We start from the raw sequence: 14790 nt of genomic DNA, 5'->3' as shown, positions 1-14790 counted from the left end.
TTATTTACCAATAGTGATGTCGCAGAAGCCTGAAGAGAAATACACACGATGCTCTCTTGATGGAACAGAAACTAAACTGTTAGTTTCTGGTAGTAAACCTCGAATCCACGAGGGGTTTTCCTAAATCCACAAGGAGATAAAACTGGAATCCACCAGAAGAAAATTTGACAAAAGTCTGTGTTTATTGATAATAGTCTAATTTGCCTCTGACGGCTACAAAACATATAAATACTAAGAAAAAAACGTTTAAAACCCTAATTCGCACTAATTAAGCGATTAGGGGACAAAATTACTGAATTTTACCAAAAATGGCAAAATTGAGTTAACTGCAGAATCATAAACTACTGACCTTAAGGGTCGTCCCAAAACAGACGGGACCTTATTCTGACTTTTAAACTAAAAGTTATTAAGGAAAAACAAATATTACTATAAATAGCAAAAACACTGTTATCGGGGCCTAAATGAAGGAATTCGCCTAAATTTTGGCGACATTCATGCTATGAATCTGGATCAGAACTTCGTTTCCCTTCAACCTGCCAAATTTCATGCAATTCCGACACTGTTACCCCGATGCCCCCTACTGGCACCCCCCTTTGATCTTGCGTTGTGACTTCCTGTGCCCCTGCTGTTCAAGGAAGGCATGTGCTGTCTGTTCTACATCAAATAGTTGATGCACACTGTTAACTTGATCATTTGATGTTATTGTATTCAGCGTCAATGTCTGGTTCTGGCAATCCACAACTCTGTAGACCTCATTTTTAGCATGTAATAGTACACAAATTTATGAATGTCTTTGTCGTGTACCATCTTATGTAGCATTACATTATTTACCAATAGTTGATGCACACTGTTAACTTGATCATTTGATGTTATTGCATTCAGCGTCAATGTCTGGTTCTGACAACCCACAACTCTGTAGAAATAGTACACAAATTTATGAATGTCTTTGTCGTGTACCATCTTATGTAGCATTACATTATTTACCAATAGTTGATGCACACTGTTAACTTGATCATTTGATGTTATTGTATTCAGCGTCAATGTTTGGTTCTGGCAACCCACAACTCTGTAGACCTCAGGATGTGTTCACTGTTATGGGTCGTTGTTGGGTTTTGGAAGATGAGTTCAGCTATCCAATCAATCCGAATTTGCGAAATAGTGCTTACATTCAAAATACCATGAGACAAGAGTGGGCTTGGTTATTTCGTGAATATCAAATGTCTTATAATGAGTTGGTTGGTTTTAAGTTTCTAGTGCCTCGATGACTCGCATCGCAGATGCCCAGAGACATAATTGATGAACTTCGTAAAGCATTGAACTGCATAAGAGATGAAAATGATCAAATGAAGATACGTCTTAATTGATATCGGATCCAAGTTGAGATTCAAGAGTCAGTGGAGGGAGGGTGGTACGAGCATGCACAATTCATGCAATCACTTCTTGCTGATCCCATTTATCAGTCAGACGTAGAGATGTTAGATGAAGAGTAATTGTGTCATGGTGTAATTAGACTTTGTTGGAGAACTATTTTGCTTAATTATGTTTTATATGTATGCGTGTCACTATTGTTGTATTTGTACTATGTAAACCTTATTATTGATTATGAGGAGCATGCATGTTATTCGTAATCTAGATTATTCTCACATAATGCATAAAAGTTAGATATTTCCACATATAATGTTTCTCAATAAGCACCTATGACATAACACATAAAACTTAAAATAACTTACACGATGCCACCAATATACATGCATTGCATATTGAACACTAACACTACTAACATTATTAACTTAACCCTAGACATAACACACACACCACATAGGCATTCACTCAGACAGGTAATCTTCGTAGTTGAGAACATTGTTACGTTTCCCCGAAGTGAGTTGCCTGTTAGCTGCGATGGCTACACCTATGGCATAACATAGAAAACTTTAATATTCTTACACGATGCCACTAATATGCATGCATTGCATATCGAACACTAACACTACTAACATTATTAACTTAACCCGTAGACATAAGACACACACCATATAGGCATTCATTCTGATAGGTAGTCCTCATAGTTAAGGACATTGTTACGTTCCGCCAGAGTGAGTTGCCTGTTCGTTGCGGCGGCCAGCTCCTCCGCTAGTTGTAGCATGTAATACTTGGACCTACAGAGTATCATAAGATTATTCTCTTTTTTTTTTTTTTAGTCACTGTACACTCATATTTGTGCATGTTTCACTATGGTAGTATAAGTGAGCTACAATCAACAAGAGGCGCTTCGAGTCGCATGAGATCATCGTGCAAAGCGTTGGACTTGTTCACGTGAAAGTCCCACTCTCGCTACAGTCTGGCATAGTATTCCCTCTCGTTGGAGTCTCTTTCCCTTCTATAGTTATCTAGAAAATGAGGTAGCATCCAATTTCGCATTGACATTGGAAAATGTGACTTCAGATTGGTATGTGTAGATGTTTTACAGGGGTAGATGTAAATGGGACTTCAGTATGTGTAGATGTTTTGCAAGTGTAAATGTAAATGGGACTTTATATAGGGGTTTTGCAAGGGCAAGTATTCACGTGGATGTGACTATATGTAAGGGTAAGCATCCACTTACACACAAAACTGCGAACATGACTTAGTTGTATAGTAGCGTCTGTTGGTGCATGTGGTTCGCTGAGGTAGTTGTTTGATATGGCTATAGCGCGTGTGCTACAGCAGCGACTAGTGATGTGTACTGCAAAAGAGGTTGCATATTTATTCACGTAAAGACTATTCAGCATTCCTGTGCTTCATCTGACATGACTTGACGAGACAGTACCAAACTGTGTTAAATGTATTATAAACTTTTCAGGGATGCTCTGCATCCTTAAAAATAGTGCATTGCAAAAGGATTCATATCTGTGTATTGCATGTAAGTGATATGATTGGAAAGGGTTCAACAGTGCAAAGTTGTTGAGTAGTACGTGCAGCATTGCGAACATCAGTGAAGCAATGGTGGACAACTTGCCCCCAAAATTGATGCATAAACTTTTTAAGGATACTCTATGTATTCACGTGAGTGTGGATGGGTACTTGTAGTCAGGGTTTAACAGTGCTGAGCTATCCACCGTAGCCACACTCATTGCTCCCTATGGTGGGCAAGTGCGATTGAAGAAAGTTGATAACAACATTTGGTTTTGTAATGGTTGGTAGGATTTCGTTGAATACAATTCTATCTGTTATGGTTATTTTTTAGTCTTCAGATATGAAGGAAATTCAAGCTTCCATGTTCTTATATTTGATAAGACTGCCACTGAGATTCAATATCCACTCAGCAAGAACTTTAAATTGGAAAATCATCAGGTAGAAATAATGGACTTAGATGAAGATGATACAAACATATCTCCCTTAATGTACAGACCCACAAAACATGAAGTCAAAGAAAAGTTTGTTGCAAAAAATTTTTCTAGCATGTCCAGAGGAAGAGAGAGAGCAATCCAAGCAGTCGAAAAGTTCAAGCCTAAAAATCCTTCTTTCATGGGTATCTCGCAGCTGCATAATATGGTGAGCCTTTATACATAATGTGATCATGATGTTCTCTTAAATATGGCCTTGAAACATATATGCTTTAATGCTTAGTTGTTTCTCCTTCTTATGCAGTATGTACCTGATGAATTTTCTACCAGGTATATTATAGGGAAGCAATTTGTCACACTTCAATGTCTTGTGCTATTACCCCTATCAAAACATATTCAGCAATGAGATTCGAGAAGGGATGGGTTGCATTTTCGAAAGACAATAATTTAGAAGAAAGAGATGTCTGTGTCTTTGAGGTGATTGAGAGGAAGCTTGGTATGCTTAGTGTCTCAATATTTCACATGGTTGACCATAATAATTCGGACTAGGATAACCTATTTAAATTTTAAACTAGTGATGTTTATGCTTATATTTAATTAGGGACTTTGATCTCTGGTATGATTTATATTTGATGGATGTGGTTTTAAGACTTTTCTCTGACCAGTTTGGTATGTCTTGTTGAAGACTATTCAGCATTCCTGTGCTTCGTCTAACATGACTTGACGAGCATTTCTAATATGCCTTGATTCCTTTGTTTTGAAAAGACCCATATTTGTCAAATTTATAGTAGGAAATTTGTTGTTTAGACTTTAATTGATATCTTGTGAGTTTACAATCGTTCAATTTGTTTGAATTGAATAAGTAACTTACCTATATATATGTCGTTCAAAAAAGCATGTGCAACATGCGCAAAAGATTGAGCATGAAGTACTGGTTTAGTGCAAGACAAAGTGTGTTCAAACCTATGTTGCAACAAAAAAAACTCCATCAATTCTTACAAATGTCATTAATCTGATGCAATGAAGAGAGAAATTCTTACAAATGTCATTAAGCTGATGCAATGAAGAGAAGGCACACATATTGTTCATATGTAATTGGTTATAATTCAATGAGAAATGAATTTACCTTAGAGTATACCAAAGATAATCAGATTTGTCTTTGGTTGTATTTGTGTGCTCAAGTAATTCATTTGATTTTAATGATGCATCTTCGAAGTTCACGATAACATCTTTAAATTCTTCCCAACTACTAATTGAATTAAAAGTTTGCGTTGATTTAATGATTCTGTCATTAGACACCGTTTTAACCTATTTAAGATAAGAGAAAATAGAACTTTTAGCCTACCATCAAAAGAAAAGAAAAAAAAAGACTTTATATAAGTTGAACGATTGTAAACTCACAAGATATCAATTAAAGTCTAAACAACAAATTTCCTACTATAAATTTGACAAATATGGGTCTTTTCAAAACAAAGGAATCAAGGCATATTAGAAATGCTCGTCAAGTCATGTTAGACGAAGCACAGGAATGCTGAATAGTCTTCAACAAGACATACCAAACTGGTCAGAGAAAAGTCTTAAAACCACATCCATCAAATATAAATCATACCAGAGATCAAAGTCCCTAATTAAATATAAGCATAAACATCACTAGTTTAAAATTTAAATAGGTTATCCTAGTCCGAATTATTATGGTCAACCACGTGAAATATTGAGACACTAAGCATACCAAGCTTCCTCTCAATCACCTCGAAGACACAGACATCTCTTTCTTCTAAATTATTGTCTTTCGAAAATGCAACCCATCCCTTCTCGAATCTCATTGCTGAATATGTTTTGATAGGGGTAATAGCACAAGACATTGAAGTGTGACAAATTGCTTCCCTATAATATACCTGGTAGAAAATTCANAAACCCTTTGGTACAAATACACAGCAACTTCTTTAGAGAAGATAAACTAGGTCAAGAACTTCGTCTTTGATCACAATTTGCTTGAACAGAGATTGCTCAATGCTTTTTCAACTAGTGTACAATTTAACGGCTTTTAAAACAATCCTTTTATATGTTTAGGGTTTGGAGAAAAGAATGCCCAAAAACATATTCACAGATCCCAAGGAAATTAGATCAAAAAATCTGATTTTATAAATCTCGACAGATAGCAGGTGTCGAGGTAGCTATCGAGCAGGTGTCGAGCTTTAATGAATTTGCACTTCAGCTTGCTTTTTCTTGGACAGACTTGATGACTTCAACACTTGACCTTGAAACCTTGTTTCTTGAAGTATTAAAAACACCTAAAACTACCCAATTACAAGTAGAGTGCGTTTTATCAAAGGATTTAGCCAATTTACATAAATAAGTGACATATGTTCTTAACAAGTGAAAACACATATGTCCTAACAGTAATACCCATTTCTCTATGGGGTAAGTGAAACGTGTGCGTCTCCGGACACCACCACTCGACCAAGGCCGTGATCAAGGCATGGTCGACCTTCGTATCAAAAACCTTGAATAACCCAATCAAACCTGCTGCATCTATGTATTGCATGATACATGGGTCTAGCCCACCTTGCAGCAATACACATTTACAGCGTCGAACCTTTATAACGCCAGACACCCCCTGCACACAGACAAGTATTATGCTAGGTAGTGCACACGATATAATTATAAAACAGACATGTATTAATAATACAACTATATACCTCATTGGCGGCGCACCTCCAAAGCAGAGTTAACCAATGATCTGGCTATCGGGTCAACTAGGTATGATCGTCGAGTCCAGGCTGCACTCTATCTAATGCCTGCATATCTGACATAGCAGCAAATAGATTGTTAGTAATTATCTGACAAGTAAACCACAATTAATATATAATAAAAGCGTGGATACAATAAGACATATTATGATCCCAACAAGATTGTCAACATCACTTCTTACCCCCACTTAACATGCAATCCAGAAGCAATTAAATTAAAGGTTCAATAAATAAGAACTTGATATAATTTTACATAAAAACACCTTTTTTATTTTTATTATCTGTAATTGAAGTAAAAAAAAAAACAAACAAATGACTAATTAATGTGCTAGAAACTTGATTGATACCCAGATGTTCGACATCTAAGCAATATTTAAATGTGATAGTTCTTTTTGGTTTATGATGTCTTTGAGAGTGATTTTAACCGGGAAAATATCAATTACAATTATTCGGGGTTGCATATGGAAGAAAGACATATTAAATTTAACCATGTGACACACAATATGTGATCTTCCCCCAAGGACATTTAAATTCAACTCTATGGCTTATGACCAATGCAGTCACATAGTAAATATAAATTGCAACAACTCAATGTTTAGATATTCTATTCTCAGACCTGTTCAATCAAACTTGGTCTTTTCAACAAAGTAACACTCTCTATAAGGTCATCCTTGACAGCTCCCTGTTTTATGTCCTATGCAATTGCCTGTTTACGATGGACCACTAAGATCCCTATAACTACAATTCATTTGGTCTCGAGTTCTCAACTTAATATCTAGAAACCTATACTAATTATTATACATTTCTACCACTAGATATGTAAGCATACCATGACTCAATCAGCCCATTTCCCTGCTTGTTATGTCTATTTTCAACATTTTAGGAGTTAATTCTACTCAATTTCCTGCTTGGTGAGTTATTTTCAAATTTTAGGCTCATTTCCTTGCTTGCTGGGTCTATTTTACAAATTTTAGGAGTTAGTTCTAGATCCATTTATATAAGTATGGATCTAGTATTACCCTGTTCCACTGTATTAGCTATAAGCAATAGTCAATTAAAATGCACCAAACTCATTAAACCACAATGATGGAGTGAATACTGTTTCCTAGAGTAAATGCATTCATTTTTTTCTTGAAGTTACTTGAGCAGTTTGATGTTCCAGTGAATATCATTTCTTGTTTAACCAAAGGGTGAAAAATTACAGAGGATTCTCCTAAAAAAAATTACATAATCAAAAGATTATAATCGCAAAGAGAGAAAATCAATAAAATCTACAACATAATGCATGTCATTTTCACCAAAGGGTGTAGGACCACTCGAACAAGAATCTCAAATTCACCGACTTCAACCCAATAAGCTGAATAATAAAATAAGTTGGCAAAAATAATCTTTGCCAAACAGACTTTGTATATCAAGGCTTGTCCATGAGCATTGCATAATTTTTAAGTAAAACTCTATTAGTAATTTTTTTTAGATGCTTCATTTAATTTAATTTAAAAATAAATTTTAAAAAGTGTTTAGATTATGAAACATGCTCACTACAGACCTTGCTCCAAATAACTCAATATTATGTGTGTGTATTACACTGTTATAATTAAAGTCTTTCTATCATTAGCTCTTTAATTAAAAATTATTAACATAGTTAATTTATTTTATGCAAAAGTCTATAAAATTTTTAATAGACTCGGATAACTTTGATATTATTAAAAACTTATATTTTATATTTACATATAATTATTTTTATTTTAATAACATTATCTTTTATACATATAATTAGTTTTAATAATATTAATAAAATATTATCTTTATCTACACATAATTTTTTATAGAAAATATCTACATATCACTAATACTTTTATAATTATATATAATTTTTAATTAATCTATGCATGAACATATTATTAGAATAAAAATAAAATTAGTGGATACCAAGCACATATATTACCTCAGCTTCTTTTTGGCACTTTCTCAAAAGGGAAAATTCAAATCAATTATCATGATTTGGAGATATATGTTTTAAAAAAATTATTTTAAAAAAATTATAAAATCAGTAAATGCTAATTCTATTTAGCTTGCCCGTTTAGAACTTTTTTTAATTAAAAATGAGATAACATGTCCCGCACCCTACCAATGACAAAATCTATGATTATCTCATACATTTAACTTTCAATCCTTGGTCAACATAAGGTTAAAAGTATTTTTATATTGATATTACTATTTAGGTCATATTAATAGATGCCCTTAGGGTTATTATTAATAAACTATTTAAAAAAAAAGTTAAGTTATAACACCACTTTTATGAGAAATATAATCAACCGTCATAAAAATTAAATGCTTTTTTCTTTTCCTCTACAAAGTTCCTAAAAATGTATCCAAAATCTAAGAAAATTTTTAAGTACTCCTAAAATATGAAGAATTGATACCCCCTCCTCTCAAATTTATTATGAACCCCACCATGAATTTAAATAATGGACTCCTCAATGAATGTGAGAACAACACCCTTTTCTTTGCTCCAAAAGTACATAAAAATTACTCAATTTATACCCTTAGGACATCCGTTAACTTTTTCCTTATTATTTTTGTGCACCTAAATAGCAGTTTACATGAAAGAGGCAGTTTACATATTTGTGCACCTAATAAAGAGGACCAAATTGATCAAGAAAAAGGGATCAAACATGTATGCGTTAAAAAAACTGCCAAGAAACAAAATCCATAAAATAAATTGAACAAGTGACAAGATAACATTCAAACATTTAGGGGTAAAAAATGTGAAATCAAAAGAATATGATAAGGGCTTTCATATTGCCCAAGAACAATAAAGATTCAACACTACACCACACCCTTGCTGTAAAAGTAAATCACAATTTTTCCTCACATAGACAAACCATGAGTTAAAGTCTTTTCACTAACAATAAATAGCAAGACATAATGAAAAATCAGTGTTTAGCATAAAAGAAGTTGCAAGCCAACAAACTAAAGACACTCTTTTTTTTTTCTTTTTTTCTTTTTTCTTTTTTTGTTTTGATAACCAAGGAACTCATGTTGGGGAAAGAATAATGATTTCAATTGATAAAAACAGATTATTGCCTTATGCCCTCATATATAAAGATTCAAGAATTCTACACACTCTGTTGCATAAGAAAATCACCATTTCCCCTCCCTATAGAGTATAGACACATCAAGATTCAAAACTTCTAACTAACAAATAGCAAGACATAAATAAAAGTATAAAACTCCAGTTGCCGGCTGACAGAAAATGATATCAATGATGAAATAGACAACAAATAGCTAGACTTCAATTAACAAAAATGAATTTGCAGGCTGACTAAGAAAAAACACACAAGCTGAAACATTATTATTCAACTATTATGAAGAAGATAAATAAATCAATTGATAAAGAAAGATGATTCCTTAGGTCCTCATCAAACACCATCCCAAGTAGACATACCTTACATAAACATATTAAACAGATTGATTTAGGTGTAAAAAAAATCATAAAAATCCTCGTATCCTAGAGCATGACCTAAAAATACAAGAGTGCAAACAAGGAAGCAAAGACCTAAACTTCTGTATTTAGAGAAAAACCATGTATAAAGCATGCCAATCTTAACAATAAATCACCATCAACTAATGCAAAATATCATATAAGGCTGTAGAGCAAATGACAAATTCATCTTCGCAAATCTTAAGCTCTAAAAACTTGTGATGAGTGCAAATGGATGACAGTAGAAAAAGAACCAGGGAAACATGTTGAGTGTTGGAATGAGTTAGAACTGTACAAATGGAGCCTGAAATATCCACAATAGAAGCACGCATTTTCATTTACACAAAGATTTTAAATTTCTTAAACTAGCCAGCTCAAAATAAAAGGGGGCAAAACAAAGTTCACATATTTGTGCTCCTATAGAAGAGTACCAAATTGATTTAGAGAAACCTTAAAAAGCAGCCAATCTCCAAATTCTATAAATAAAAAACTAGAGTAAAGAATATTATAATATTTCAAGGATCAAACAAGAATATCAAATTCACCGAAGGGTGCTGGACCATTGAATGTTCAATTATTCCTCTCCCCCTCCATATGGTCAATTTTAAACAAGGAAGAGCTATATTGCAAGCAAAAGAACTTCTATGCTTGCTATATCAGCTTCTCCAGCCATACATTTGCACATATAAGCAGAGGGTACTAGGGAATGAATTTTTTTTTTCCAGTAAAGTTACTTAAAATTTTCTACATTGGACTGATATGCAAAACAAAAGTAGTGTCAATTCCAAGAAATAATGAAATTTATAAAAACCTAGATATACCAAAAACAATGAGTAGTAAAACTTTTAAGGGATATGAAAGAACTTAATTTTTTTTGTTGCTATACTAAACACTACTATTTCATCACTCTTACTAGTTTTTAACTGGACTTACAGTAACTGACTTTCTGTTTCATGTGAATGTGTATTGTATTTCATAGATTTATGTATATAGGATGTCATTATGGGCAGATCATCTTGGATTTACTGAAGACTGCTTCAAACAACCAGAGTCTCAAAGTTTTCATCATTTTTTTCTTAACCTGTGTACCCAATAGAACCAATCTTTGTCCAAACCAATCTTTACGAGATGGGTTCTGCTTCAGAGCTAACAATTGCTGCTAGAGGCATGAGACACATTTTACACCATTTACAACAACTATTTAGAATCAAACGTAATTAGTTCAACACCATTTACAGCAACTATAACAAAATCATGCCTACAATCGGATAATACACATTTTACACAATCCTAGAGACATCACTGAAACACCACCATTCGATTTGCCAAAAACCCCCATCAAAACCCCAAGCACATTTAAACTCATTAATGAGAAAATAATCATTGCAGCATGTAAAAGACAACAAAATTCTCATTAATGAGAAAATCACACAGACATAACCATATAGCAAGAAATACTTTAGATCATCATCATTGCAGCATATAAAAGACAACAAAATTCTCATCTTGATTAGTAAATTTACTACTTTTTAAGTAAGTTTCAACAAAATAATCAAAATCCCACATAAAACAAAACCTAATATTAACCAAAATCAGAAAAGATATTAGAGGAGAGGGTCGTACTTATAATCAACGGCGGCGGGAAGCAACAACGACGGGAAGCAACAGTGACTGATGGAGACTAGATAGGGAGAGTGAGACTGATGGAGAGTGGGGAAGAGTGGGGAAACCTAATCACAGAGTGAGCAAGGGAGAGTGTAGAGGGAAAGTGATGGCAGAGAGCGAGGGGGAGAGAGTGTACAGGGAGAGAGTGAGTGAATAGGCATTGTGAGACGTTAGGGTCCTATTGATTCAAACTGCTGAAGAAAACTCAATTTTATTCTTTCCGAGTTATGAATAACTACACAAGAATTTTTTTATTGGGAAAAAGCCTTATCTATTGCGCTAGCGTGGCACAATGATTAGACTAACTTGATCATAGGAATATTGAGTTCTTCATAAAAACTCGACTCTCATATTGTCGAGTTACAAAAGAGGGGTATTTTCCTAATTAGTTTGGGAAAGGGGGCAAAATGCTGCTTTGTTTGCGCGAAAAGGGCATTTGCCCATTTTGGCCTGCAAAATCGTGTATTTAAGTTCTTTGAATAGTTGCTAAAAGTCTTGTAGCTTAATTGACACATTTTGGTGTTTCCAACGGAGATGTCAAGGGTTCAAAACTTCAAATTCCCCCTCTCCCATTATATCTATCAAATAATCAAAAAAAGCATATAGCTACTTTGAATAGTTGCAAACAATGGAAGAAATCAAATTCAATCTAGAGATATTACAAATGAGATTTGGCCAAATTTGTTGCTTAATAATAGAAAAGCATATACAAAGTTCTTCATGATTAAAGGATTATTTGGCTCTAAGAAATGGATTAAAAACTTAAATATGTTCTTTCTTAGTGAACTTGAGATAATGTAGTTTTTCATTTACTTCTTCATGAGCAGTATTTCTTCTCCTGCAAAATTGTGTGGCTTTATTGGGACTAGCCTTTTCTTGGTCTCTGTTGCTTAATATGTTTTGAAAATTTTGCTTGGGAAGAGTTTTACGTAAGTATTGTTTTGCCTCCAGATGTTGGTCTATGAATTTATGTCAAATGGTACTTTAAGGGATCACCTTTCTGGTACACCTTATATTCATTCTTTAAGCTTGCCTTTTATTGATCTCACTATAATATTTTCTAGGTGTTCCTCATTGCGTGTGAATGCAAGTAAACTTGCAACAATACACTCCCCCCCCCCCCCTCCCCTACCCCTCTTTTCTGTCTTTTTTTTTTTTTTTTTTTGTTGGAGCTAAATGTAACCATTTTAATTTTCAAATTCTGCATCCCATCTTATTGAGCTTATTAGGGGTCATGTGTGCAATAATACAGCTAAGTGTAAAGAACCTTTAAGTTTTGCAATGAGATTGAGAATTGCCCTGGGATCAGCCAAGGGCATCCTCTATCTACATATTGAAGCCAATCCCCTATATTTCACCGAGATATCAAGGCTAGCAACATATTATTGGACTCTAAGTATATGGCAAAAGTTGCTGATTTTGGACTTTCACGACTTGCACCAGTTCTAGATATTGTGTCCGTTTGGATTGAACTTATTGTTGCTAAAACTGAAAACTGAAAACTGAAAACACTGTAGCAAAATAATTTTTAAATGTGTAAATAGTACCGTGGGACCCATTTTGAATATTTTTTATTGTGTGAATAGTGCTAAACAGTGCGTGAACAGTGTTTTTTGTCCCCTGCACAGTAAAATCATGTGATTTTACTATTCACTTGTAGGGAAAAAAAAAAAAAAAAAAGGAAAAACGCAAAACGTGGACTCAGCTTTCAGCTGAATCCAAACGCCCTCATTGAAGGGACAATGCCTGCTTATGTATCCACTGTTGTGAAGGGGACGCCAGTAAGACTCTTTTTCTTTTTTTAATAATAGGTGACGCCTGTAAGACTCTTATAAATGACATTTAACTAATAGAATTATAAACTTCGTATGTGTCTAGGTTGATGAGTGAGTTCTTCCCCCTTTGTATCACTAATTTTGTTATTAGTGTTCTCCAACTATGGCTCAAGTGCCACATGTTAATTGCCTATAATTTTTATATGTTTCAACATTTAACTGTCTAGCCTAGGCTCCTGACCATTCTTGGAAAAACAATAAAAATGAATTGATAATATAGTGTTGTCCATTTCCATTTTTGTTTTTAAGGGTTAATTGCAAAAAAAAACCTCCCTAAATTATGGGGTACTCGCACACCACAAAGTTTGAAAATTTGCATTTAACATTCTAATTGAAACAATTGAGCCAATAGGTGCCCTGTCATCCAAATTAGGGTTAAGGTTAATGGTCACTCGTGATTTGCGCATGACCCTCAAAGGGTAAAACAATGGATCTACTCTTTTAGTTACTAAATAACTAAAATACCCTTACTAACTGCTGACTTTCACTAAAATACCTGACTAATGTAAGACAAAAGTAGAAAAATAAAGATAGAGTAGGACAAATCTTAAGCTTCACCACTTAGAATATGCCTGTAAACCTTAGGCATCACCACCTAAGAGTGCTTGGAATCACAACCAAGCAAGAGAAATATGATCTAATAAGAAAATTCTTATTCAATTTGTACTACTTTCACGATTACAAGAGCCACTATTTTAATTGTTAGTGTGGGCACCAGATTTATTTATGATTTTTACTTATTTGAGACACCAGATTTCAGACTTTTATTTGAATTTTGAATTAGTTTGGGCTTTATTGTGATTGAGGATTTTGTGGAATTTAATTGTGGCATGATTAATATTTTCCATATTGATGTAATCTTCGAAGCACTATTAAAATAGTGGCTCTTGTAATCATGACGACATTGCATTTTGAATAATAATTTCTTGATGAAAAATCCTCTCTTTTTTGGTGGTGATTCCAAGCACCCTTAGGTAGTGAAGCCCTGGGTTTTTCCCTTTTTGTATCTTATTTCTTGCTTCCCTTACTAAGTTTTGCATCAACTTGGTATCGAACGATTACAAGAGCAACTATTTCCTTGATTTTCTGGATTCTTATCATTTTTGTACTTGATTGTTGACCCCTGTACATTCCCTGTGTACTAGGGTGTTCCTTTTTGATATCAATAAAACTTATTACTTATCCCAAAAAGAAAAAAGAAAAAAAAGAGCAACTATTTTAATAGGGCTTTACTTACCAAATTTTTTTAATATGGCTTCCAGGTTTACATTAATATGAAAAGCTCTAATCATGCCACAATTAAATTTGATAAAATCATCAATCACAATGAATTCAAAATTCAAAATAAAGTCAGGCATCTTAATGAATTAGTATTATTTTGATTGGTAAGTTGTGCACGCATCAGTGGGTATTGAACCCATAACTTCACCTTCCATCCCATTATTATGGGAGGAGGAAGTGCAAATTGAACTATAACTTATTGACCTGGTATCTCAATGAATATTTGAAATAATTAATGCACTCCTTGCATCATAGACTCACCCAAAAATTAGTAAAAATAAGTCTCCCTCTCCATCTCAAACTATGTCAACTGATTCTCGTGCTTGACCTAATCCACAATATCCCAAACAAGCTATTTCCATCTCATGACACACTCTTGCTTGTCTCATAGCAACACCCACTAGAATAGTCCATATACTCCCATTCCATGTTGATTAGGGTTATGAATTTCC

The 14790-nt window shown here is 33.9% G+C and overlaps 1 pseudogene; it reads left to right on the top strand.

Annotated features, from left to right (window-relative positions):
* LOC112007235 (probable LRR receptor-like serine/threonine-protein kinase At1g06840) overlaps window positions 1-13112 on the top strand; it is a 30736-nt pseudogene extending 17624 nt beyond the window's left edge.
* Window positions 13113-14790: the final 1678 nt, after the last annotated feature.

Source organism: Quercus suber, unplaced genomic scaffold (genome assembly GCF_002906115.3).
Source record: "Quercus suber isolate HL8 unplaced genomic scaffold, Cork oak 2.0 scaffold_190, whole genome shotgun sequence".
Taxonomy (NCBI): Eukaryota; Viridiplantae; Streptophyta; class Magnoliopsida; order Fagales; family Fagaceae; genus Quercus; species Quercus suber.
This window is presented reverse-complemented; position numbering and strand designations above follow the sequence as displayed.